Source organism: Pseudophryne corroboree, chromosome 9, assembly GCF_028390025.1.
Source record: "Pseudophryne corroboree isolate aPseCor3 chromosome 9, aPseCor3.hap2, whole genome shotgun sequence".
Classification (NCBI taxonomy): Eukaryota; Metazoa; Chordata; class Amphibia; order Anura; family Myobatrachidae; genus Pseudophryne; species Pseudophryne corroboree.
In genome coordinates, this window is record NC_086452.1 from 172,566,592 (window position 1) to 172,593,407 (window position 26,816).

The 26,816-nt window shown below is 45.0% G+C and overlaps 1 long non-coding RNA gene across 1 annotated transcript in view; it reads right to left on the reverse strand.

Moving 5' to 3' along the window:
- LOC134956854 (uncharacterized) overlaps positions 1-26,816 on the reverse strand; it is a 108,622-nt gene that overhangs the window by 24,131 nt on the left and 57,675 nt on the right. The window contains exon 2 of the long non-coding RNA XR_010186235.1: positions 11,849-11,943. This is a non-coding gene — a long non-coding RNA (uncharacterized LOC134956854). The remainder of the gene's footprint in view (positions 1-11,848; positions 11,944-26,816) is intronic.

Below are 26,816 nucleotides of genomic sequence, written 5' to 3' on the forward strand. Positions count from 1 at the left end.
CTGATCACTCGAGCCGTGTTCCTCTCAGCTTTCCCTGCCAGGGGCAAAGAAAGCTGGGCAAATGCCTTCCTATCGCAGTGCTGCCCTGTGATCTTGCCAGCCTGAGCTGACGAGATTATCACAGGGCACACTGCAGTATTTTTTTGCATTTTTTTTTAGTAATTTTAGCCACATCACATTTCTCATTATAAGTATGGGGAATGTGATGTAGCGTACTAAAAAAAAGGTAAATTAAAGAGTTTCGAGCAGTTTTTCATGAAAACTAAAATAATGTGAAAATGGTGTGAAAACACCCTTTTTCACATTATTTTAGTAAAAAATAATGTTAAGAAATTGACCCCTTAACCTTAAAATACACATAGACAAATAAAATAGCAGCAGGCTAAGTACTACTTACACAATGAGACAGGACTCAGGAGGTCTCAGACCCTCATTAGATAACAGGTTACATAGGACCCAGACACCCAAGTAGGGAGGAGGAGAAGCTGGGATCTCTGTGTCAATTACAACTCTCTCCACCCTCCTACAGTATCTCTCCTCTGGTCAGAAAGCTCTGTAGGTAGCTCATGAAACCTGATACTCCTGTGTCTCTGCCTGGACTGCATACTGTCCAGTTGGCATTCTGGCTGCCTGGTTCTGCTGCTGTATAAGAGGGAAATCTAGTGATGTCACTGTCCTGCGGCCATGGGGACCCCTGACAAAGGTATGCCCTGTGCCCCCCCCCCCCCACCCACACACACACACACACACACACACACACACACACACACACACTGCCCCTTCCTCCCTTTAATATGGCTATGGAGGAGATAATACTTTACTTTTTAATGAATTAGCGCTCTAGTGTCAGGCTAATCAGTGTACTGTATATTTAAGTTTCATTTAAAAAAATTTAATTAAGATTTTGTAATCAATTACAGCCATGTGTAATGTAAAGAAAACTAGGTAATTGAGTCAGTGTAGCTCTGTAAATGTGTTATGAATAAATCCAGCTGAAGCATGAGCAGGTATTTTGATGCATTTACAGTATTGTTGAGAACACAGGAGTTTGGTACAGATTATGATCCAAATGCTGCTGACTTCCTATATGTCCATTTTGTATATAAGTATCAATACTCAGTTTTGGTTCTGGATCTGGATCTCCGCTCGTGTTTTGGATCTGGATTGGTTTTGCCAAAACCACCCTTTCGGGTTTTGGTTTTGGATCTGGATGATTTAAAAAACAAAACAAAACAAAACAAAACATAAAAACAGCTACAATCACAGAAATTGGGGATAAGTTTGATCCTATGGTATTATTAACCTCAATAACATTCATATCTACTCATTTACAGTCTATTCTGAACCCTCACAGCTCAGAATATTGTTTTTAGGCCAAAAGGTTGCACCGAGGTCGCTGGATGACTAAGCTAAGCGACACAAGTGGGCGGCACAAACACCTGGCCCATCCAAGAGTGGCACTGCAGTGGCAGACAGGATGGCAGTTTTAAAAACTAGGCCCCAAACAGCACATAAAACAAAGAAAAAAGAAAGAGGTGCAAGATGGAATTGTCTTGGCCACCATTATGTTGTTTAAACAGGACATGCACAGTATAATAAACCCATCATTTCAGCGACAGGTGGTCCCCCTGGAAAAGTGCTTGCCAAGTTCTCTGAATCATAGCTAGCTACAAACATACCACCTCCTTCTTTGATGACTTTTCACATTATGAGAAGAGGCAAGAGGAAGAGGACAGTGTCAAGAAGGTGATTACAAATTAGAGAGGCACACACAATCAGGAACAACACACAGGCTTTCACCTCCACTCCTATATTGGTTTTGAACGGAAAGGACTTCAATCAAGCAAATATATAATTACCACATTACTGGACAAACTAAAAAGGTAGGGGCCAAAGCCTCCAAATTTCTTCATGTTCAGGTATTAAGATAATCTCGGATTTAATGATGGGATGCAAATGAACTGGTGTATACCACAGGATCAAGATTGGATATTTTCCCCTCCACGGAGTCTGGAGACTTATTTTGTGAAAATCTCGTCGGTTTCTTTTATTCCATTTTTTTATTGCATTTTTACTTACATATTTTGTGGCAGATACCTTATTTTTGTTTTTCACAGCTCCCAGTTACACGCATGTGAGCATACACTCTCTCCAACTATCAACCCATTTCTCTCTTCTCTTTTGCCTCCAAACTCCTTGAGCGTATTGTCTATAATCGCCTCACTGCCTTTCTTTCCTCCCATTCACTGCTTGACCTATTCCAGTTTGGTTTCCGTTCTCTTCACTCCACTAAAACTGCCCTCACAAAAGTCTGCAATGACCTCCATGCATCCAAATCTAAGGGCCACTACTCTCTGCTTATTCTTCTTGACCTCTCTGCTGCTTTTGACACTGTGGACCACCCGCTCCTTCTGCAAATCCTTCACTCTCATGGTCTGCGTGATACTGCCCGCTCCTGGCTGTCATCCTACCTCTCTGATCATTCCTTCTGCGTCTCCTCTCATGGCACTACCTCCCCCCCACTTCCACTAACTGTTGGTGTCCCCCAAGGCTCTGTGCTTGGTCCTCTCCTTTTCTCTCTCTATACAGTATATCCTCTTTAGGTCAACTCATTACTTCTTTTAACTTCCAGTATCACCTCTATGCTGATGACACTCAAATCTTCCTTTCCTTCCCTGATCTCACCCCAGCTCTCCTCACTCATACCTCCAACTGTCTCTCTGCTATCTCTTCCTGGATGTCCCAGCGCTTTCTTAAACTCAACATGTCTAACACTGAGCTAATCATCTTCCCACCCTCCCGCACAACCTCACCTCCCACAATCTCATTATCCATTGATGGCACGACTATCTCCTCTAGCCCCCAAGTATGCTGTCTTGGCGTAATCCTAGACTCCTCCCTCTCCTTCAAACTACACATTCAGCACCTCTCACAAACCTGTCATTTTCATCTCAAAAACATTTCCAGGATCAGACCCTTTCTCACCCAGGATGCCACCAAGACCATTATTCACTCACTGATTATTTCCAGACTAGATTACTGTAATCTCCTCCTAACTGGCCTCCCTGACAATTACCTCTCTCCACTCCAATCTATCCTCAATGCTGCAGCTCGGCTCATCTTCCTCACCAAACGCACTACATCCACCTCCCCTCTCCTACAAGCCCTTCACTGGCTTCCCTTCCCTTTCAGAATCCAATTCAAACTTCTCACTCTCACTTACAAAGCACTCACCCACTCCTCTCCCATTTACATCTCTGACCTTATCTCCCTTTACTCTCCTACCCGTCCTCTTCGCTCTGCTAATGCACGCCGACTCTGTCTTCTGATTACTTTCTCCCACTCCTATCTCCGAGATTTTTCACCTGCTGCTCCCTTTCTCTGGAATTCTTTGCCTCTCACCCTCAGACTCTCCACCTCCCTACAGAACTTCAAACAGGCTCTTAAGACCCACTTCTTTACCAAACCCAGCCAAATCTCATCCTAACCCTCTGTGCCATGCTTGGTCTACCCCATCTGTGTCACCCCTGTCTGTCTGCCCCTCCCCTTTAGAATGTAAGCTCTCACAAGTAGGGCCCTCTTTCCTCATGTGCTTATCCTTTTCTTACTTTAATAATCCTCAACTGCCCAAATCCTGCAGTTTTTTGGCCACCTAGAAACTTATCTCTATGTCGTCTACTGGTGTAGTTATGCTTAGTTACCCTGTTATTGTCCTATATTGTCTTCAACTGTAAGTCACTGTTTTCCTGTTTTGATTATGTGCATATGTACTCTGTAATTGGGTGCTGCGGAACCAATGTGGCGCCATATAAATAAAGGATAATAATAATAATAATACCTGTGTACCCCAGTTACATACATGTGAGCATACCTGTGTGTCTTGTTTATTTTTTCATATTTAATTTTTAAATAAAGGAGCCCTTAGATGTTTTAGCAGCCCCTCCTGAGCCCCGACAGTAGCCCCGGATGGGGCAAGTTGAGTTTGAGTGGGTTTGGTACCGTACTAAGCAGGATTATGCAGTGCATTTTTTTGTTATTGAGCCCCTGCCGTAGTGGAGTGTACTACTATAAAGTCGAAAATCATTTCATACTATAAGTAGGACTGTGGAAGGAAGCAATGCTAACCTCTGTGCCCACAGCATGCCTCAGCCTGGCAAGCCAAACATTTTCCTGGCTGTAAGACATCATGAGACTCCATACTGGGCCTTATTCAGTAACTGTTTGTGCCTCACAGGAGCTCCTGGCCCATCTAGTGCTGCAGTGCAATGGAAAGCTGATGCAATGCAAGATTACTGAAACTCTGTTTTTCTAACACCGCGAAGTCTTGCGATAACCCTATGCAGCCCTTAGGAAAAGAACCCTGTACAACAAATGCACATTTTGCAAATAAATAATCCCAAAATGTGGAACATTAATAATAAATCAAAATTAAGGTTGACTAATTGGAGACATTCATTTGAGTGAGTCCCTAACATGAAATAATTGAGAAGAATCTTTCTCTAATGCTCCGGCAGAAAATCTCACTTTTACCTCACTGGCAGTTGCACTGGATTATGATCCAGTCTCTTCTGAGTCACACTGATTTTGCCCACAAATGTGGTCTCTCCCCACTTTATTAAAAATAAGAATTTACTCACCGGTAATTCTATTTCTCGTAGTCCGTAGTGGATGCTGGGGACTCCGTAAGGACCATGGGGAATAGACGGGCTCCGCAGGAGACTGGGCACTCTAAAAGAAAGATTAGGTACTATCTGGTGTGCACTGGCTCCTCCCTCTATGCCCCTCCTCCAGACCTCAGTTAGGGAAACTGTGCCCGGAAGAGCTGACACTACAAGGAAAGGATTTGGAATCCAGGGTAAGACTCATACCAGCCACACCAATCACACCGTATAACTTGTGATAACCATACCCAGTTAACAGTATGAACAACAACTGAGCCTCAATCAACGGATGGCTCATAACAATAACCCTTTAGTAAGCAATAACTATATACACGTATTGCAGAAGAAGTCCGCACTTGGGACGGGCGCCCAGCATCCACTACGGACTACGAGAAATAGAATTACCGGTGAGTAAATTCTTATTTTCTCTGACGTCCTAGTGGATGCTGGGGACTCCGTAAGGACCATGGGGATTATATCAAAGCTCCCAAACGGGCGGGAGAGTGCGGACGACTCTGCAGCACCGAATGAGCAAACTCAAGGTCCTCCTCAGCCAGGGTATCAAACTTGTAGAACTTAGCAAATGTGTTTGAACCCGACCAAGTAGCAGCTCGGCAAAGCTGTAAAGCCGAGACCCCTCGGGCAGCCGCACAAGAAGAGCCCACCTTCCTTGTGGAATGGGCTTTTACTGATTTTGGATGCGGCAATCCAGCCGCAGAGTGAGCCAGCTGAATCGTGCTACAGATCCAGCGAGCAATAGTCTGCTTCGAAGCAGGAGCGCCAACCTTGTTGGCTGCATACAGAATAAACAGCGAGTCAGACTTTCTAACTCCCGCCGTTCTGGAAACATAAATTTTCAAAGCCCGGACTACGTCCAGCAACTTGGAATCCTCCAAGTCCCTAGTAGCCGCAGGCACCACAATAGGTTGGTTCAAATGAAACGATGATACCACCTTAGGGAGAAATTGGGGACGAGTCCTCAATTCTGCCCTGTCCATATGGAAAATCAGATAGGGGCTTTTACATGACAAAGCCGCCAATTCTGACACCCGCCTAGCCGAAGCTAAGGCCAATAGCATGACCACTTTCCACGTGAGATATTTTAGCTCCACGGTCTTAAGTGGCTCAAACCAGTGGGATTTCAGGAAATCCAACACAACGTTAAGATCCCAAGGTGCCACTGGTGGCACAAAAGGAGGCTGAATATGCAGCACTCCCTTTACAAACGTCTGAACCTCAGGCAGTGAAGCCAGTTCTTTTTGAAAGAAAATGGATAGGGCCGAGATCTGAACCTTTATGGACCCTAATTTGAGGCCCATAGTCACACCTGACTGTAGGAAATGCAGAAAACGACCCAACTGGAAGTCCTCTGTAGGGGCCTTCCTGGCCTCACACCAAGCAACATATTTCCGCCATATGCGGTGATAAAGCTTTGCTGTCACATCCTTCCTAGCTCTTATCAGTGTAGGAATTACTTCATCCGGTATACCCTTTTCCGCTAGGATCCATCGTTCAACCGCCATGCCGTCAAACGCAGCCGCGGTAAGTCTTGGAACAGACAGGGCCCCTGCTGCAACAGGTCCTGTCTGAGAGGCAGAGGCCATGGGTCCTCTGTGACCATCTCTTGAAGTTCTGGGTACCAAGTCCGTCTTGGCCAATCCGGAACAATGAGTATTGTTCTCACTCCTCTTTTTCTTACTATTCTCAGTACCTTGTGTATGAGAGGAAGAGGAGGAAACACATATACCGACTGGAACACCCACGGAGTTACCAGTGCGTCCACAGCTATCGCCTGAGGGTCCCTTGACCTGGCGCAATATTTTTTTAGCTTTTGGTTTAGGCGGGACGCCATCATGTCCACCTGTGGCCGTTCCCACCGATTTGCAATCTGCTCGAAGACTTCTTGATGAAGTCCCCACTCTCCCGGGTGGAGGTCGTGCCTGCTGAGGAAGTCTGCTTCCCAGTTGTCCACTCCCGGAATGAACACTGCTGACAGTGCTTGTACGTGATTCTCCGCCCAACGGAGAATCCTTGTGGCTTCCGCCATCGCCACCCTGCTTCTTGTGCCGCCCTGTCGGTTTACATGGGCGACTGCCGTGATGTTGTCTGACTGAATCAGCACTGGTTGGTCTCGAAGCAGGGGCTCCGCTTGACTCAGGGCGTTGTATATGGCCCTTGATTCCAGTATGTTTATGTGCAGACGAGTCTCCTGACTTGACCACAGCCCCTGGAAGTTTCTTCCCTGAGTGACTGCCCCCCATCCGCGGAGGCTTGCATCCGTGGTCACCAGGACCCAGTCCTGTATGCCGAACCTGCGGCCCTCGAGAAGATGAGCACTCTGCAGCCACCACAGAAGAGACACCCTGGCCCTCGGGGACAGGGCGATCAGCCGATGCATCTGAAGATGCGATCCGGACCACTTGTCCAACAGATCCCACTGAAAGATCCTGGCATGGAACCTGCCGAAAGGAATGGCTTCGTATGACGCTACCATCTTTCCCAGGACTCGCGTGCAGTGATGCACCGACACCTGCTTTGGTTTCAGGAGATCCCTGACCATGGTCACTAACTCCTGAGCCTTCTCCTCCGGGAGAAATACCTTCTTCTGTTCTGTGTCCAGAATCATGCCCAGGAAGGGCAGACGCGTCGTAGGAATCAGCTGCGACTTTGGAATATTCAGAATCCAGCCGTGCCGTAGCAACACTTCCTGAGAGTGCGCTACGCTGACCAACAACTGCTCTCTGGACCTCGCCTTTATGAGGAGATCGTCTAAGTACGGGATAACTGTAACTCCTTGCTTCCGGAGAAGTACCGTCATCTCCGCCATTACCTTGGTAAAGACTCTCGGTGCCGTGGATAGACCAAACGGCAACGTCTGGAATTGGTAATGACAGTCCTGTACCACAAACCTGAGGTACTCCTGGTGAGGCGGATAAATGGGGACATGCAAGTACGCATCCTTGATGTCCAGAGATACCATAAAATCCCCCTCTTCCAGGCTGGCAATGACCGCTCTGAGCGATTCCATTTTGAACCTGAACTTTTTCATGTAAATATTCAAGGATTTTAAATTTAGAATGGGTCTTACCGAACCGTCCGGTTTCGGTACCACAACAGTGTGGAATAGTAACCCCTTCCCTGCTGAAGGGGGGGTACCATTATTATCACTTGCTGGAGGTACAGCTTGTGAATAGCCATCAGGACTATCTCCCTCCCCATGGGAGAAGCTGGCAAGGCGGATTTTAGGTAACGGTGAGGGGGCGTCACTTCGAATTCCAGCTTGTATCCCTGAGATACAATTTGTATAGCCCAAGGATCCACTTGTGAGCGAACCCACTGGTTGCAGAAATTTCGGAGATGCGCCCCCACCGCTCCTGGCTCCGCCTGTGGAGCCCCAGCATCATGCGGTGGACTTAGTGGAAGCAGGGGAGGACTTTTGTTCCTGAGAACTGGCTGCATGGTGCAGCTTCTTTCCTCTACCCCTGCCTCTGGCAAGAAAGGATGCACCTCTGACTCTCTTGCTTTTTTGAGAACGAAAGGACTGCATTTGGTAATACGGTGCTTTCTTAGGCTGTGAGGAAACCTGTGGCAAGAAAGTCGACTTTCCAGCTGTCGCTGTGGATACGAGGTCTGAGAGACCGTCCCCAAACAATTCCTCACCCTTATAAGGCAAAACCTTTATGTGTTTTTTAGAGTCGGCATCCCCTGTCCATTGCCGAGTCCATAAGACCCTCCTGGCAGAAATGGACATTGCATTTATTCGAGAGCCCAGCAGGCAAATGTCCCTCTGGGCATCCCGCATATATAAGACGACGTCTTTAATATGGCTAAGTGTTAGCAATACGGTATCCCTGTCCAGGGTATCCAACCCCTCTGACAGAGTATCTGTCCATGCTGCAACAGCACTGCACATCCAAGCTGAAGCAATAGCCGGTCTCAGTAGAGTACCAGAGTGTGTATACACAGACTTCAAGATACCTTCCTGCTTCCTATCCGCAGGTTCCTTTAGGGCGGCCGTATCCTGAGACGGCAGGGCCACTCTTTTAGATAAGCGTGTCAGGGCCTTGTCAACCCTAGGGGAGGATTCCCAGCGTAACCTATCCGTTGGCGGGAAAGGGTACGCCATTAGTATTCTCTTGGGAATCACCACTTTCTTATCAGGGGAAGACCACGCTTCTTCACATAACTCATTTAATTCATGTGACGGGGGAAAAGTCACTGGCTGCTTTTTCTCCCCAAACATATTTACCCTCTTGTCAGGGACAGGGTCAGCCTCTGAAATGTGTAATACATTTTTCATTGCAATAATCATGTATCGGATGGCCTTAGTCATTTTGGGCTGTAATAGTGCCTCATCCTCGTCGACGCTGGAGTCGGACTCCGTGTCGACATCTGTGTCAACCAACTGAGATAGTGGGCGTTTTTGAGACGCTGACGGCCTCTGAGGCGCCTGGGCAGGCCCGGGTTGGGAGCCCGGCTGTCCCCCGGCAGCAACATAATCAAATCTCTTATGTAATGAGTTTACATTGTCATTTAAGACCTTCCACATATCCATCCAATCAGGTGTCGGCACCGACGGGGGCGACACCACATTTATCTGCACTTGCTCCGCCTCCACGTAACCCTCCTCATCAAACATGTCGACAGTCGTACCGACACACAGCACACACACAGGGAATGCTCTGACTGAGGACAGGACCCCACAAGGTCTATGGGGAGACAGAGAAAGAGTATGCCAGCACACACCACAGCGCTATATACACAGGGATACACACTACCAGAAGTGAATTTTTCCCAATAGCTGCTGTATCAATACACCTTTTGCCTAAATTTATGTGCCCCCCCCTCTCTTTTTACCCTCTTAGTGCAAGGAGACTGCAGGGAAGAGCCTGGGGAGCGTCCTTCCAGCGGAGCTGTGAAGAGAAATGGCGCTGGTGTGCTGATGAAGAAGGCCCCGCCCCCTCAGCGGCGGGCTTCTGTCCCGCTGTTTCTGACTAAAAAATGGCGGGGGTTTTACACATATACAGTCACAGACTGTATTATGTGTCTTTTTTATGCCAAAGGTATTCTTATTGCTGCCCAGGGCGCCCCCCCCCCCAGCGCCCTGCACCCTACAGTGACCGGAGTGTGTGGTGTGCAGTGGGAGCAATGGCGCACAGCTGCGGTGCTGTGCGCTACCTTAATGAAGACAGGAGTCTTCAGCCACCGATTTCATCACCAACTTCTGATGGTCTGGCTCTGCGAGGGGGACGGCGGCGCGGCTCAGGGAACGGACGACCGAGGACCTTTGCCTGTGTTCGAACCCTCTGGAGCTAATGGTGTCCAGTAGCCTAAGAAGCGCAACCTAGCTGTGAACAGGTACGTTTGCTTCTCTCCCCTCGGTCCCACGTAGCAGTGAGTCTGTTGCCAGCAGATCTCACTGAAAATAAAAAACCTAACATTACTTTCTTTAATAGCAGGCTCAGGAGAGCCCACTAGGTGCATCCAGCTCTGGCCAGGCACAGATTCTAACTGAGGTCTGGAGGAGGGGCATAGAGGGAGGAGCCAGTGCACACCAGATAGTACCTAATCTTTCTTTTAGAGTGCCCAGTCTCCTGCGGAGCCCGTCTATTCCCCATGGTCCTTACGGAGTCCCCAGCATCCACTAGGACGTCAGAGAAAAACACTTAGTCAAAATAGCAATTTCCATTTCCTCCTTTGTGGCTATATTTTCACAAATCTTTTTGTGATGTTGAAGTTTGTTTCATAACTGCTCTAGTCATTTAAACCTAGGATCAAGTACAGCACACCCCTGGAATTATATGGCAACACCCCTGGATTTATACAGCATAGGCAGCACCCCTGGAGAATTACACAGCACAGCAGACAGGCAACAGCACCTGTGGACTTAAATGGCAGTGGGGCACCACCCCTGGACTGATAGAGCAGAGGGGCAGCACCCCATATAGGGCAGCACCCCTGGAATGATGTGGCAAAGAAAAGAGGTGCAAAATGGAATTGTCCGTGGGCCCTTCCACCCAACCATAGGTGGATCCAGGGGGGGGGGGGGGGCACTCGGTCCTGTGCCCCCCCCCCCCCCTGTCATTTCTGACTTCTTTTTTTCTCAAAAAGAGAACAGCAGCAGCACTACTGCTATTTCCATCAGTCAGATTTGATTAAAGAGCCGGCAGGCACTAGGACCCGCCGCAGCTCTAACAGCAAGTCCATATGCTCACACCGCTACCTACCTCCCCCACTGCCAGCCGGTCAGAGTCCAGGACAGGCACGGGGTTCAAATGCCAGCATCGAGTAAGACTGTTCCTTATGACGGCACAGAAGGCTTCATTAGCCCTCACTGCACTGCACAGTATCCCAGCGCTTCCTCCTCCACTTCCTTTACCACCATGCTAGATGCAGTCAAACGCAGCCTCAGCTTTGAGAAGGCGGCCCGTGTGATTGTGGCAGGGCTGTCCTGCAGATGTCTTATGCTGCTTGTTGGAGATCCAGCAGGCTGCTTCTGCTAATCAAAGATGGGCAGTTTGTGTCCTGCAGTCTGAGTCTCCGTGCAGTGCCCAAAACAAGGTATGCTGCACCTACCACCACCAACTAAAACCTATAATAATTATGTTGTGCTGGAGTGCCTTCCAGGCTCCCATAACTAATGAAACAGGTGACCAACATTAAGAAGACTTTTCCACTGTTTCACGATCAAGATGTATGTCCCTATGTACAGGGGTCCCATAATCAGCATATTCTTTGCCATGCAAATTTTGTCCTGAACACATCATGCAACCTGTCTTATATTTGTAATTTTTTTCTTTACCCATATAATTTTCAAAGTATATAAATCTCTTTTTTAATGAAAGTGTAAATGCAAAAATAGCCTTAAAAATTAGTTTAGGAATGTGAAAATTATGATTTAAACATTAATCTGTACATTGTAGTTTCTTCATTTCTTTGGACAACATGCCACAATGTAGTGCCCCCAGTTCACTTTATGCCACAGTAGCCTCAATTCATATTATGTCACACAGTGCTTCCAGTTCCCTTTATACCATACAGTGTCCCCAGTTCACATTGGTGCCCTCCTGCTTACCTTCCTCCCCGCAGACACCCTAACATGGCAGAGGGTAGTTATTAAACATATCATACGATTACTGTATCTGTGATCTGAATGACCAAGCTCCATCCAAAGCATATATACCTACAGAGAGGTGACTCTTCAGCTGGTGACTCCTTGTCTGTCTCTGTCCTCACTGGCTGTCATCATGTGACCTCAGGAAGCACTGAAGGAGTTTTTCACCTACATATGAAATTAGTGAGTTTATCATATTTGTTTTTACAGCAATCTCACTAGGTAGTGATCACTATTATTTTCTATTTTCTTTAGTTGAGAGTAACACCTAGATTTGGTAAGTAAATTATAATTTCTATCTACCATATTGGTAAGAAAATACAACACAGCCCTATATGACTTGTCACACATTTTGCCCCACAAAATTCCCTTGTCACACATTGTATCCCCCAACAAATCCCTTGTGCCCCCGCCCAATTTCCTATTGATTATGTCTAGCCAACAATTCTGTGGATACACACTTTGTACCCCTCAGCAATAAACTACTCACCCTCTGAAACATAATCCCCCGTTCCCCTTTTTTGCTTTGTCTCACATTTTAGTCTCTTCACCCTCCAAAGTCTTGTGCATTGCATTGGTGTTTAAATTAGTTGTTTAAGGGGCTGCTTACTGTTTCCATACATATGGAGGGAATTAGAGTGTATACAACCAGCGACTACCTTTGCATCGCCAGACCTCAGCCAAAACTCCTTGCACTCACATTGATTTAGGTAGCATGTTTATAGCTGCTGTAAGATGGCATAAGTGATAAAGTCTAGTCCTTGCCCTTGACCCAGCCGGCCTATAATGGAGAACACGACTGGAAGGTTATAGTAATAATGTATGAGTGCTGAAAAATAGTGATCCAATGCATTTTTAGGAATGACAGCTAGCTTCTGAATGCTGTATTCATCCACTTGGTAGTACAGTCACTTCTACTCTCACGTAAAGTTGAACGTCAGTGGCGTACATCTCGTACTCCAAGTGACTTCCTCACGTATAAGACTATCTACCACTCCTATCGTAATGCCTTGGACACTGCCAAACAAACATATTACAAAACTCTCATCTATGCTAAAGCCTCTAACCCCAAGCAACTTTTTAATGCATTTAAATCACTTCTCAACCCTCCCTCACCCAACCCACCAGTCATTATCAATGTGCAAGATCTTGTTTCCAAATTCAACAACAAGTTTGATAAGATCCAAGATTAAATGGTATGCTCTTCCTCAGCCAGTGACCTGCTCATTTCCCTACCTGAACCCTCTGGCACCTGCTCTTCATTTGATCTCACAAATGAAGATGAAGTATCAACACTCTTCTCATCCTCCTACTCTACTACCTCTCCTCTTGATCTTATACCCTCACAAATAAGTAAAGCTCTATCTCCTGTGCTTATTCCAACCTTAAATAAAATCTGAAATCTTTTTACTGGTTTATTACCTTCACTGTTCATGCATGCAGCGATTACTCCTATTCTGAAAAAAAAAAACATCTGACCATAATTCACTCTCTAACTACCCAACAAGCTCGCTGCTTAGGTATCATTTTTGACTCTGAACTGTCCTTTGTTCCCCAAATTCAATCTGACTCAAATCATGTTACATGCATCTAAAAAACATCCAAAATACGGGATCAGTAGGATTTACCGACGATTACTGTGCTTGCCACACTGCGGGCTTGGTGGCTCGCTGCACTCACCACAGGTTCTATTCCCACTCTATGGGTGTCGTGGACAACCATGAGTGAGAATAGCCCGTTAGCCGGGATTCCTGCTGTAGGCATTGTCAGCGGTCAGGATCCCGGCATCGGTATCCTGACCGTCGGGATCCTGACTGCCGGCAACTGCATACCAAAATTACAACCATACCTTACACAAGACACTGCAAAAACTGTAGTTCCCGCTCTCATTATCTTCCGCATTGATAATTGCAATAGTCTACTTACTGGTCTTACCAAAAAGAGATTCTCACCACTTCAATCAATTCTGAATGCAGCAGCAAGGCTAATCTTACTCGCTAGATGTTCATTGTCTTCGGATTCACTCTGTCAGTCCCTCTATTGGTTACCTGTAGTCTACTGTATTCATATACAGTGCATCCGAAAAGTATTTACAGCGCTTCCCTATTTCCACATTTTGTTATGTTACAGCCTTATTCCAAAATGGAATACATTCATTTTACCCCCTCAAAATTCTACACACAATGGGGGTAATTCAGAGTTGATCGCAGCAGCAAATTTGTTAGCAGTTGGGCAAAACCAAGGTGGTCATTCCAAGTTGATTGCTAGCTGCATTAGTTTGCTGTGCAGCAATGAGGCAAAAAAAGTCACTTCTGCGCATGCGTATGCGGCGCAATGCGCACGCGCAAAGTAATATTACAATGAACGATGTAGTTTCACACAAGGTCTAGCGAAGCTTTTCAGTCGCACTGCTGGCCGCAGAGTGATTGACATGAAGGGGGCGTTTCTGGGTGGCAACTGACCGTTTTCAGGGAGCGTTCGAAAAAACTCAGGCGTGCCAGGAAAAACGCAGGCATGGCTGGGCAAACACAGGGCGTGTTTGTGACGTCAAAACAGGAACTGAACAGTCTGAAGTCATCGCAAGCGCTGAGTAGGTATTGAGCTACTCTAAAATTGCACAAAAAAACTTTGCCGCTTCTCTGCGATCCTTTCGTTCGCACTTCTGCTAATACACTCCCAGTGGGAGGCGGCATAGCGTTTGCACGGCTGCTAAAAACTGTTAGCGAGCGATCAACTCGGAATGACCACCCATGTGCACTGCAGGTGTGGCAGATGTACCATGAGCAGAGAGATTTATATTTGGGTAGGTTATTTTGTTTCTGTGGAGGGTAAATATTGGCTGCTTTGTTTTTACACTGCAATTTAGATTTCAGTTTGAACACACCTCACTGCTGCAATCAACTCTGAATTAGGCCCAATACCCCATAATGACAATGTGAAAAAAAAATTGGGGGAGATTTTAGCAAATTTATTAAAAATAAAAAAACCAAGAAATCACGTGTACATAAGTATTAACAGCTTTTGCCATGAAGCTTAAAATTGAGCACAGGTGCATCCTGTTTCCACTGATAATCCTTGAGATGTTCCTACAGCTTAATTGGAGTCAACCTGGGGTAAATTCAGTTGATTGGACATGATTTGGAAAGGCACACACCTGTCTATATAAGGTCCTACACTTGACAGTGCATGTCTGAGCATAAACCAGTCATGATGTCAAAGGAATTGTCTGTAGACCTCCGAGACAGGATTATCTCGAGACACAAATTTGGGGAAAGGTACAGAAAAATATCTGCTGCTTTGACGGTCCCAATCAGCACAGTTGCCTCCATCATCCGTAAATGGAAGAAGTTTGGAACCACCAGGACTCTTCCTAGAGCTGGCCAGCCGTCTAAACTGAGCGATCAGGGGAGAAGGGCTCCCAGTCAGGGAGGTGACCAAAAACCCAATGGAACAGCATTCCTCTGAAGAGAGAGGAACCTTCCAGAAGGGCAACCATCTCTGCAGCAATCCACCAATCAGGCTTGTATGGTAGAGTGGTCAGACGGAAGCCACTCCTTAGTTAAAAAGCACATGGCAGCCCCCCTGGAGTTTAGCAAAATGCACCTGAAGGACTCTCAGACCATGAGAGACAAAATTCTCAGGTCTGATGAGACAAAGGTTGAACTCTTTGGTGTGAATGCCAGACGTCATGTTTGGAGGAAACCAAGCACCGCTTATCAGGCCAATACCATCCCTACAGTGAAGCATGGTGGTGGCAGCATCATGCTGTGGGGATGTTTTTCAGTGGCAGGAACTGGGAGACTAGTCAGGATAAAGGGAAAGATGAATGCAGCAATGTACAGAGACATCCTGGATGAAAACCTGCTCCAGAGCGCTCTTGAACCTCAGACTAAGGCGACGGTTCATCTTTCAGCATGAAAAATTAGAGTTGGAAATCCACCCCAACTCCCGGTGCAAATGAAATTATTATACTTCAAATAAACAGGTGAATATCAGCTGCACATAATATGGGCTTAGCAAAGTCCCAGAAGAACAACAAAAGCATAAAATAATTATTGTGCTTGATGTACTGATATTTAATTGATTATATAAAATTTGAAATAGTATATATTAGTGTTTGCTTTCACTCAATAATTACACGAAAAAACTTGCATCCAATAATAACTATTTTTTACTATATTTAAGTTAAAAACAGAATAATACACTTTCCATCAGAGGTTATTCACATACTTAGTGTAAAAAATTACAAACAATAAAACTAGTCAGATGATGTGATATTATACCATACTGATTAGTAAGCACTGAAGTCTCTTTGCACTGTTTAATTATAATGCACAAAATGGTAAGCTGCTCAATCAGATTGTGATGTCACTCAGGTGCTAAAAGGGAGGGGTAATTCTGTGTAAGAAAAAACAATTTGTGTTCCCTAATGCACACTGAGTGAGAAATAATACTACATATTAATCAGATAATACGGAGATCTTAGTTGCGTATATCTGCAGATATAGGGTTAAGCCCCCAGGCCGTTCGGCAAGGCGTCTCCGTCACTGGGGGTCTCTAATACTAGGTGTGGGTCCTGGGTGCAGGACCCCATCACGTCGGCACAGGTCGGCTACTCCAGGTCAGCCCACAGGTGAAAGTTAATAAGGGTTAATAAGAAGCACATAAGTGCTATATAAGTGAAGTGCGATTAAAAGAATACCAAAATATATACAAAGTGATAGGGAAAATCATAAGTGTTAATAAAGTGTTAGGGTGTGCCGACCTGAAGCCGCCCAGCCATACCAACACAGGGGCCGCTGCACCCCACACCCACGCCATAAATAATTACATATATGTCTGGGTCTGAATGCCCAGTGTAAGGCCACATGATAATGGCTCCTACAGAATCTGAGAGCCAGCTTACCTGGAGACACCCCTAACTTCTCCAATGGCACTCTGGAGTCAGCACTCCCTCCTAATGCTGACCCATCCATGCCTCTCTAAATACAATGCACAAAATGGTAAGCTGCTCAATCAGATTGTGATGTCACTTAGGTGCTAAAAGGGAGGGGTAATTCTGTGTAAGAAAAAACTATTTGTGTTCCCTAATGCACACTGAGTGAGAAATAATACTACATAATAATCAGATAATACGGAGATCTTAGTTGCGTATATCTGCAGATATAGGGTTAAGCCCCCAGGCCGTTCGGCAAGGCGTCTCCATCACTGGGGTCCCTAATACTAGGTGTGTGTCCGGGGTGCAGGACCCCATCATGTCGGCACAGGTCGGCTACCCCAGGTCAGCACACAAAAAATACAAAGATGAAATGTTTCGGTGACCAGCTCTCAAATGTAATTTATCTGTACATCAGTAATTCTCTATCTAGGCTGTTATCTATCTATCTAATCTATATATATATATATATATATATATCTGATGAAAATGCTGCGTTGAAATAAAGGCATTGAAACGTTGACTCTATTAAGTTGTTGGATCGTTTATTGGAGTGCCGAACCTCTGCCCACCTACCCATGCTCTATTGTGAAGGCACGCAACCGTAAGTGTGCCTAGGTGGTTGTGCTAGACCCTACTGTCATGTATATATTTAGAGAGGCATGGATGGGTCAGCATTAGGAGGGAGTGCTGACTCCAGAGTGCCATTGTAGAAGTTAAGGGTGTCTCCAGGTAAGCTGGCTCTCAGATTCTGTAGGAGCCATTATCATGTGGCCTTACACTGGGCATTCAGACCCAGACATATGTGTAATTATTTATGGGGTGGGTGTGGGGTGCAGTGGCCCCTGTGTCGGTATGGCTGGGCAGCTTCAGGTCGGCACACCCTAACACTTTATTAACACTTATGATTTTCCCTATCACTTTGTATATATTTTGGTATTCTTTTAATCGCACTTCACTTATATAGCACTTCTGTGCTTCTTATTAACCCTTATTAACTTTCACCTGTGTGCTGACCTGGGGTAGCCGACCTGTGCCGACGTGATGGGGTCCTGCACCCCGGAACCACACCTAGTATTAGGGACCCCTAGTGATGGAGACGCCTTGCCGAACGGCCTGGGGGCTTAACCCTATATCTGCAGATATACGCAACTAAGATCTCCGTATTATCTGATTATTATGTAGTATTATTTCTCACTCAGTGTGCATTAGGGAACACAAATTGTTTTTTCTTACACTGTTTACTTATAGCAACAATGTATTCCTTATAATAATGAGCAGACACATCCAGTCTGCTTTAAGTAGCGGTATTACTGCAGCTTTGTTTCCAATTGCTTAGAAAAAATACTTAATTAGCATAGCAGTAGTATATTCCCGTAATAGAGTTATGTGTCTCTCCAATCCACCTGCTACTGGCGTCCCAGTGCAAGGGATAAGGCTTTGTTAGAATTACCCGATCCAGCGGGAATGTCCAGCTGTAACAAAGACAAGCAGCCGGAGAGATATCCTTCCAATTGCAAGCACACATCGACCGCCGGCACTAGTGTGGTGCAGAAATCTGTCCTGGCAGGCGGGGGAGTAGCGCTCCAAATACCAGCCGCAAATAATGAACCGCTTCAGTGCTCGGATCTGTCAATGTGTAGACTAGAGAGGGGAGTGACGTCACATAACTTTATTATGTGAATAACCTCTGATGGAAAGTGTATTATTATATTTTTAACTGAAATATAGTAAAAAATGTTTATTATAGGATGCAAGTTTTTTCGTGTAATTATTGAGTGAAAGCAGACACTAATATATACTATTACAAATTTTATATAATCAATTAAATATCAGTACATCAAGCACAATAATTATTTTATACATCTTCCAGCAGCACAACGACCCTAAGCACACAGCCAAGATGTGAAAGGCGTGGCTTCAGGACAACTCTGTGAATGTATTTGAGGGGCCCAGCCAGAGCACAGACTTGAATCCTATTGAACATCTCTGGAGAGATCTGAAAATGGCTGTGCATTGGTGCTTCACATCCAACCTGATGGAGCTGCAAAGAGGAATGGGCGAAACTGCCCAAAGATAGGTGTGCCAAGCTTGTGGCATCATATTCAAACAGACTTGAGGCTGTAATTGCTGCCTAAGGTGCATCAACAAAGTATTGAGCAAACACTGTGAATACTTATGTTCATGTGATTGTTTTTTGTTTTTTTTTTAAATAAATTTACAAAAAACTTTAACCACATTGTCTTTATGGGGTATGGTGTGTAGAATTTTGAGGAAAAAAAATGAATTTATTCCAGTTTGGAATAAGGCTGTAACATAACAAAATGTGGAAAAAGTGAAGCGCTTTAAATACTTTCCGGATGCACTGTAAAATACTTTTCCTCACACACAAGGCCATTAACCAACGTACACCAATGTATCTCTTCGCTTATCTCAAAATATCTCCCAACCCAACCTCTTCACAAGATCTACATCTTTCATCCACACTAATTTTTTGCTCCCATTCACGATTGCAGGACTTTGTTCGGGCTGCACCCATTCTGTGGAATGTCCTCCCACACACAATAAGACTCTCCTCTAGTCTCCAAACCTTTAAGTGTTCCCTGAAAACTCACCTATTCAGGCAAGCTTATCAAATTCCAGAACCGCCTACATAACCTTCATAAACTTTCCTATCCAACTGCATCCCCAGTATACAGTCCACACATATACTCACATGTTTTCTCGTTTTTTACTACCCATCCCCCTGACCCCAGGCCAACATTGTTGTGTGACCATATCAAACAGCCCACCAAGAACCTTTGCAATCTGGTTGACCATTATGCAATGAATAACAACTATTCTTGTGTATCAATGCCTGTTTTCCCATAGATCGTAAGCTTGCGAGCAGGGCCTTCCTACCTCAATGACTGTTTGTTTTATCACTGTTGTTTCCAAAAATAATGCACAATTGAATTTGCTGTTCTATATAAGAAACTATTAATAAATAAATAATAAATTAACATATTAACGCTATCACTGCTGCTTCCATGTAAGTAGCAGCGGTAGCACCTCCAACCACATCTCAATCAGTTCCATTGTCTTTACTACTACTAGTTCCTCCCCAATTTTGTCTCATTCCATCACTACTTTGTTGAAAATAATTTTGCACAAAAATAAGCCAAAATGCTATAGCTCAAAACCCATTGAATTTACAAAAACATTTTATATATATATATATATATATATATATATATATGAAAATACTAATTAGGACCCTGAATTGCGCTAGACAAGAAGCTACACCTCCGAGAGATACCTCCTGTTAGACAAGGGGGTAAATTTACTAAGATAGGTGTTCTATTTAAGATGGGATAGCAACCAATCAGACTCCAGTTATTATCTTCTAGAAGGTGCTAGATAAATGAGAAGTAGGATCTGATTGGTTGCTATGGGCAACATCCCATCTTAAATAGAACTCCTATCTTAGTAAATTTACCCCAATATATAGAAATAGAGATCAACAGTGTAGAGAGTTCTCAACGGAGCTATACCAGTTCAATCAATGTAATTTTTTCTCTAAACCACCTTAATTAATCAGTATAACTTCACTAAAAACTTATATTAGAATTTTTTTTATTGTCATAAAATAAACACTGAATTTCTTAACATTGTTATATACGTCTATGACGCAAATACATTAAAAAAAGTTTGTTGAATTATATCAGGATGTACATCTGAACGATCTTGTTGAATACTGGATGTTCAATCAATATAATCGATATCATCAGAGAAAAATTCTGTAGAATATTGTAAACATTATCTGTATGTACAACTGATATATATGATTTTATATAAAAAAAATTATGCATTTGCGTCATAGACGTGTATAACAATGTTAAGAAATTCAGTGTTTATTTTATGACAATAAAAAAAATTCTTATATATGTTTTTAGTGAAATTATACTGATTAATTAAGGTGGTTTAGAGAAAAAATTACATTGATTGAACTGGTATAGCTCCCTTGAGAACACTCTACACTGTATATATATATATATATATATATATATATATATTATCCATCTATCTATTTATCCTGTTTTCATTACATGCGGTCATACCAAATAAGGCGACTGATTTTTATCAACCCACTGGCACAGCCAAGAACAGATTATTTTGACATCAAAAAGGTTAATCGCACTGTACTTTATTCATCTGTCCCAGTGCAAATATTAAGTAGAAACACATTGAGAACATTATCCGATTTTACATTGTATTTTGGTAATATTATATTAGTTTGATTGGAAACTCCAAAGACCCATTAATCATAAAGATGTGAATAGCTAGTATTGTGCAACATACTAATTGGAAACACATGCTCCGTTCAAAGTTTAGAACCCAGGGATATCTTGAACGCTAACAAATAGTTCTATTTAATAATAAAGTAACCATGTCGTATCACAGCAATTTGTAACCGGCCTAATTTCTGTTGTATTCTTGCTGTCTGTGCTTGCTACTTCTATTTTGAGAGCGCACTTTTATACTATTGCTGTATTATTCAGACTGTAGTGTTCCCATGCAAGATTTAGAATATCCTGTCTTTGCAGCAGCGTCTGATCATGACTCAGTTTTCTATTTTCAAACTTACAGCCGCGAAGATGCATTTTGTCCGCCAGACCTTTCCTATTTTTTAGCTTTTCCCCAAACTATGTAATGTAAGTGGTAATCTTCTGGGAGCATAAGTATGATTTATTATTGTTTGATAATGGAATCGGTGTGGACCGAGAAAAAAGCGATATATTGTTTTTTTCCCCCTGAAATGGCTCTTTTCTTCTGAACTAGCAGACTTTAGAGTGCAGTGAGTGATCATTTCCTGAGGGTGAATGATTGGGAGAAAAAAAAAATCCCCTATAGAATATGTTCTTGTTGGTCATAGCGTGCCTTGAGAGCGTCCCCGGATCTCACAGTGTTTGACAACCTGCAGACACATTTGATGATCTGTATTCTTCTGTCAGAGACAGCCTGTCTGGGAGGAGAAAAGAGATCCTTTATCGTCTGATCAGCTATTATTGTCTTGATCTTTCATAAGCAATCTGCGATGCACGTGAATGTAATATCCTTTCACACAAGTGCCAGAGAGAAAAGAAATCAGTCAATCCCCCCCCTACCCACCAGTTATGGAAATTTCCTAATAATATAATTAGGAAAGATGGTTTGTGAATGATAAGAGTAAGAAGGGGTAATCAAAATGCTTTTGCATTAGCTGTCTGCTTTAAAGACCAAGGAGCCCGCAATAAATAGATCTTACCAGAGCTATCAGGAACTGGGTTATATTGAATTCTTTGTCTAAAAGAAAAACATTTGGAGTATGATCTGAATTGAGCGGGATAATGGTGTTTTATTTTCATAAAACATGTAAAAGGCTGCTGGTCCTGAGCCAAGAACGATTAATGCACTGATAGAGCGTACAACAAAATAAGTAGCCAGCTCAAACATTCCTTTTTAAACTCTAATGGTATTACCAAGAAGATAGTAATTGAATTTTGCTCATGGACAAATGGGTCCAAAACACAGAGAGCTTTGCAACTTAAAAAATAAAAAGGTTTTTTTTTTCTTTTTATTTAATGTAGTTCTTGTCGTATTTGTATCTGATGTTTGCATCTCCATTGCTAATCTTGCAAAAGCTATTTATGCTGTGATTAAAAAACATCAATGCTCACTGGGAAACCAATTGAAAATATTCCTCTGTTTTCAATAATATAGTACTCATTACAAGTCCGGAAGCAAGTACCAGGCACAGAGGGCACGTACACTGGCCTGTCAATTTGAGAGTGGATCAGAACTGGGTATTACCTTTCTTCCAACAAAAGTATATGAATGTTGTAGCTGGGTGTGATTGTGGGAGAGTTTGTCTGCACTAATGACAAGAAACTAAGATAAAATGGTCACTCGGGGACTTATTTATCATCCAGGGCCGGACAGCCCTGAACAATAAACTGCGCAGTCGGGCGATGGATCCTTACTGTAATCCTTTAGTAATGGAGCAATTCATAATTGCTACAGTGCAGGGACAACTTCTCTGAAAAGCAACTGTCCCCATGGTCAGTAACACTAGCATTGTTACTTACCCTCTGGGCCAGGTCAACTGTGCATGGCCGCCTGTCTTGCAGTGAGGAAGCAGTGGAGGGATCCTCCCAGATTCCTTTTCACAACCCCTACTTCTGCCCTTTCAGTAGGAAGGAGCAGGATGTTGGGAAGAAGCGCCATTTTAAGATGGTGTTGGATTCTGAAAGCAACCTGTGAAACGTTTGTTGAATTTTATACGCTCCAATAATACTAAATTGACATGTTCCATAGAACATGCAAAAAACAGCATTTCCGCATGTGTAACAGGTCTATTTTGGATGATGAATACCCCCCCCCCCCCTAATGAACTAATATTTATGCCCACAATCATATTGTTATAAACGTCCTTTATTTTCACCTGCACCAGACACCAGACACCATTTCAGTGCTGACTATTTGCAGTGAAGCATTGTCCCGTGGTTAGGGAAGTCATATTGGACTGCTATTGACAAGTTAACAATTCTTTTTATTCTGGAAAATACTGGGAATGTGAAACCTAATGGAAAAAGGGGCTAATGCAGGGTTGAAAGTACACTGCAAGTACACTGCATTGTGTGCACAGAGAATATGTTAGATTTTTGTCTGTATCATGTACGACTGCATTACCCCAAGCCATACACTTGGTTTCATAGCGATCATCATTATCGGTATACCTTATCTTCAGGTCTGTCCATGGTGCAAGAGATCTGTGTGAAAAAACAGATGTATGTTCAGGGCTGCCATCAGAAATTGTGTGGCCTGGGACAGTCAGAATAGACAGGGCCCCTCACTCCTTCACCCCTCACCTTCCGCTCCCCCTGCAGCCCCCACAACTTACCATTTTGGGCGCTGGTTGACAGTTCCGGGAAAAGGCCATGGGACATCAGGTGGCGCCCCTAGGCATGACAGTAGAGTCCCGGGACCATAGCAGAAGCACAAAGGAGTCCAGAGCAGGCAGCCATAGAGGGACAGAGGTATTTCAAATTTGGAGCCAGCTGCGAGCCAGTCAGAGTCCGCAGACTGGCAGTCAATCAGGAGCTGCTGCTGTGGCTCTGATTAGCTTGCCTGCTGCTCCACATTCAAAATGTGCTATCCCTCTATGGCAGCCTGTGGTGCACACCAATTCACACTACTTGAGTCCAAACAGTCACCCCCCCCCCCCCCCCCCCGATAATAAAACAGTCGCTTATCATCATTCATTACTATCATCAACCAATTTTATTCATCCTTTTTCTGCTCCAAAATAGGGTAAATTTCATTACAGTATAAAATACAGATATATATGGGTACCAGGGCCGGCTCCAGGCATGTTCCAATAGAGCGGCCGCGCAGGGCGCCACCCTTAATGGGCGCCGCACGCTGGCACCGCCATATTGGAGCCTGGTCCTGTGTCAGTGTGCAGCTCCAGCTCCGTCCCCGGCCCGCCTCCGTGTCCCACTCCCAGCCAGCAGTCAGTGGCTGACTCTGTGCTGGGGGCGGGACTATGCAAAACTACTCAGTGCGCATAGCGCGCACTGAGTTTGGTTCGTTTAGTGCGCCCAGCCGCCCACCCGCCGGAGACTGAGGGGAAGGAGAGGCACATGCTGCGCTCTCCTCCCCGTCCTCACAGCAGAAGCAGCAGCCGCCGCCTCCTCCCCGCCCAAGAGCCCAAGAGGACCATCGGAAGCAGCACCGCGGTGAGCAGCACTTTGGGGGGGGGGGGGGGGGGGGAAACCGTGTGGGGACATGTGTTTCTGGGACTGGAGCCATATCTTGCACTGTGGGGCAGGTGTATCTGGCACTGGGGGGCATATCTGGCACTGTGGGGCATGTGTATCTGGCACTGGGGGCATATCTGGCACTGTGGGGCATGTGTATCTGGCACTGGGGGCATATCTGGCACTGGGGGCATATCTGGCACTGTGGGGCATGTGTATCTGGCACTGGGGGCATATCTGGCACCGTGGGGCATGTGTATCTGACACTGTGGGGCTGGTATATCTGGCACTGGGGGCATATCTGGCACTGTGGGGCATGTGTATCTGGCACTGTGGGGCATGTGTATCTGGCACTGTGGGGCATGTGTATCTGGCACTGGGGGCATATCTGGCACTGTGGGGCAGGTGTATATGGCACTGTGGGGCATTTATCTGGCACTGTGGGGGCATTTATCTGGCACTGGGGGCATTTATCTGGCACTGTGGGGGCATTTATCTGGCACTGGGGTCATTTATGTAGCACTGTGGGGTCATATCTGGCACTGTGGGGGCATTTATGTAGCACTGTGGGGTCATATCTGGCACTGTGGGGTCATTTATCTGGCACTGTGGGGGCATTTATCTAGCACTGTGGGGGCTTTTCTGTATCTGGCACTGTGGGGGCATTTACCTGGCACTGTGGGGGGAATTTACCTGGCACTGTGGGGGCATTTACCTGGCACTGTGGGGGCATTTATCTGGCACTGTGGGGGCATTTATCTGGCACTGTGGGGGCATTTATGTAGCACTGTGGGGTCATATCTGGCACTGTGGGGGCATTTATCTGGCACTGTGGGGGCATTTATCTAGCACTGTGGGGGCTTTTCTGTATCTACATATCTGGCACTGTGTGGCCATTTATGTATCTGGCATTGCTGGGGGGCATGTCATGTGTTGCTGGCACTGCTGGGGGGCATGTCATGTGTAGCTGGCACGGCTGGGGAGCATATCATGTAGTGTTCCCTCTAGGCGTCTGTGGCTAGGCAATGTGTCCAACGTGCTCTGCCTGGCGCAAAGTGTCTAACGTGCTCTGCCTGGCGCAAAGTGTCTAACGTGCTCTGCCTGGCGCAAAGTGTCTAACGTGCTCTGCCTGGCGCAAAGTGTCTAACGTGCTCTGCCTGGCGCAAAGTGTCTAACGTGCTCTGCCTGGCGCAAAGTGTCTAACGTGCTCTGCCTGCCGCAAAGTGTCTAGGAGGTTCTACCTGGTGCATTGTGTATTAACTGCACTACTGTGTGGTGTAATGCGAATTGCCACTATTATGTGGCCACGCACCTTCCCCACGAAGCAACGCCCCTAAATTTTTGCTGCGCGCCTTCGGCGCGCACTGTCCATGCTTTGCCATGTAGGTAGATGAGCAACAAGCATTACAGTATGTACATCATTTTGCCCGCCTAACTTAAAAATGTGCCCTCCCTGCCCTAAAAAGTGAACACTATCGTGTAGCTGGCACTGCTGGGGGGCATATTGTGTGTAGCTGGCACTGCTGGGGGGCATATCATGTCTATCTGGCACTGCACATTGTGTATCTGGCACTATACTGGAGACATTGTGTGTAGGGAACACTACTGTGGCTGTTATGTGTAAGGCTGCTAATTGTGTGCGTAGAGGGGGTGGGAAAACATATTTATTTATAGTCTAATAATATGACGTTATGAGGCCACGCCCACTTTTCAAGAGGTCACGCCCACTTTTCCTGGAGCGCGCGCCGAAGGCGCGCGCATGGGGGGGGGGCTTTTATATGTTTTCGCTCAGGGTGCTAGTAGGCCTGGAGCCAGCCCTGATGGGTACAGTCAGCACTACACCAGTTTGTGGGAAATTACTCTGTACATACCCTGTAAATGGGTGAACACATACAGTATGTGCTTATGCAGGCTTGTGTCATTCAGGCACCTATAGCAGTGGGAAGCGAGGGAAAAGGGGCAGTCTAACAAGGGATAGAAAAGGGAGTGTTGGCATAATTGTAAGCACTTGCAGACCAGCAGCCAGACAGACTTTCATCTGAGAAAGCCATATTACCTGCAGTCAGTTCAGGAGCGAGTGCATTGATGCTTATATTGGAGCAACGGTGGTCAGCTCCAGTGAGCCGTTGGTGATTGGTGCATTCTTTGTTGCTGGGATGTGTATTATGCTTTTGTTCGCATGTTAAATGAAAAAAATAAAATCAAATCATAAACAATAGAGTTGTTTCTCTTGTATCAGGTTTTATTGAATAGCTATTAGAGAATGCACTGTATATTTCAAAGGCAAAAGAAATGGTGAAAAGATGGCTATAAGTATATGTGAC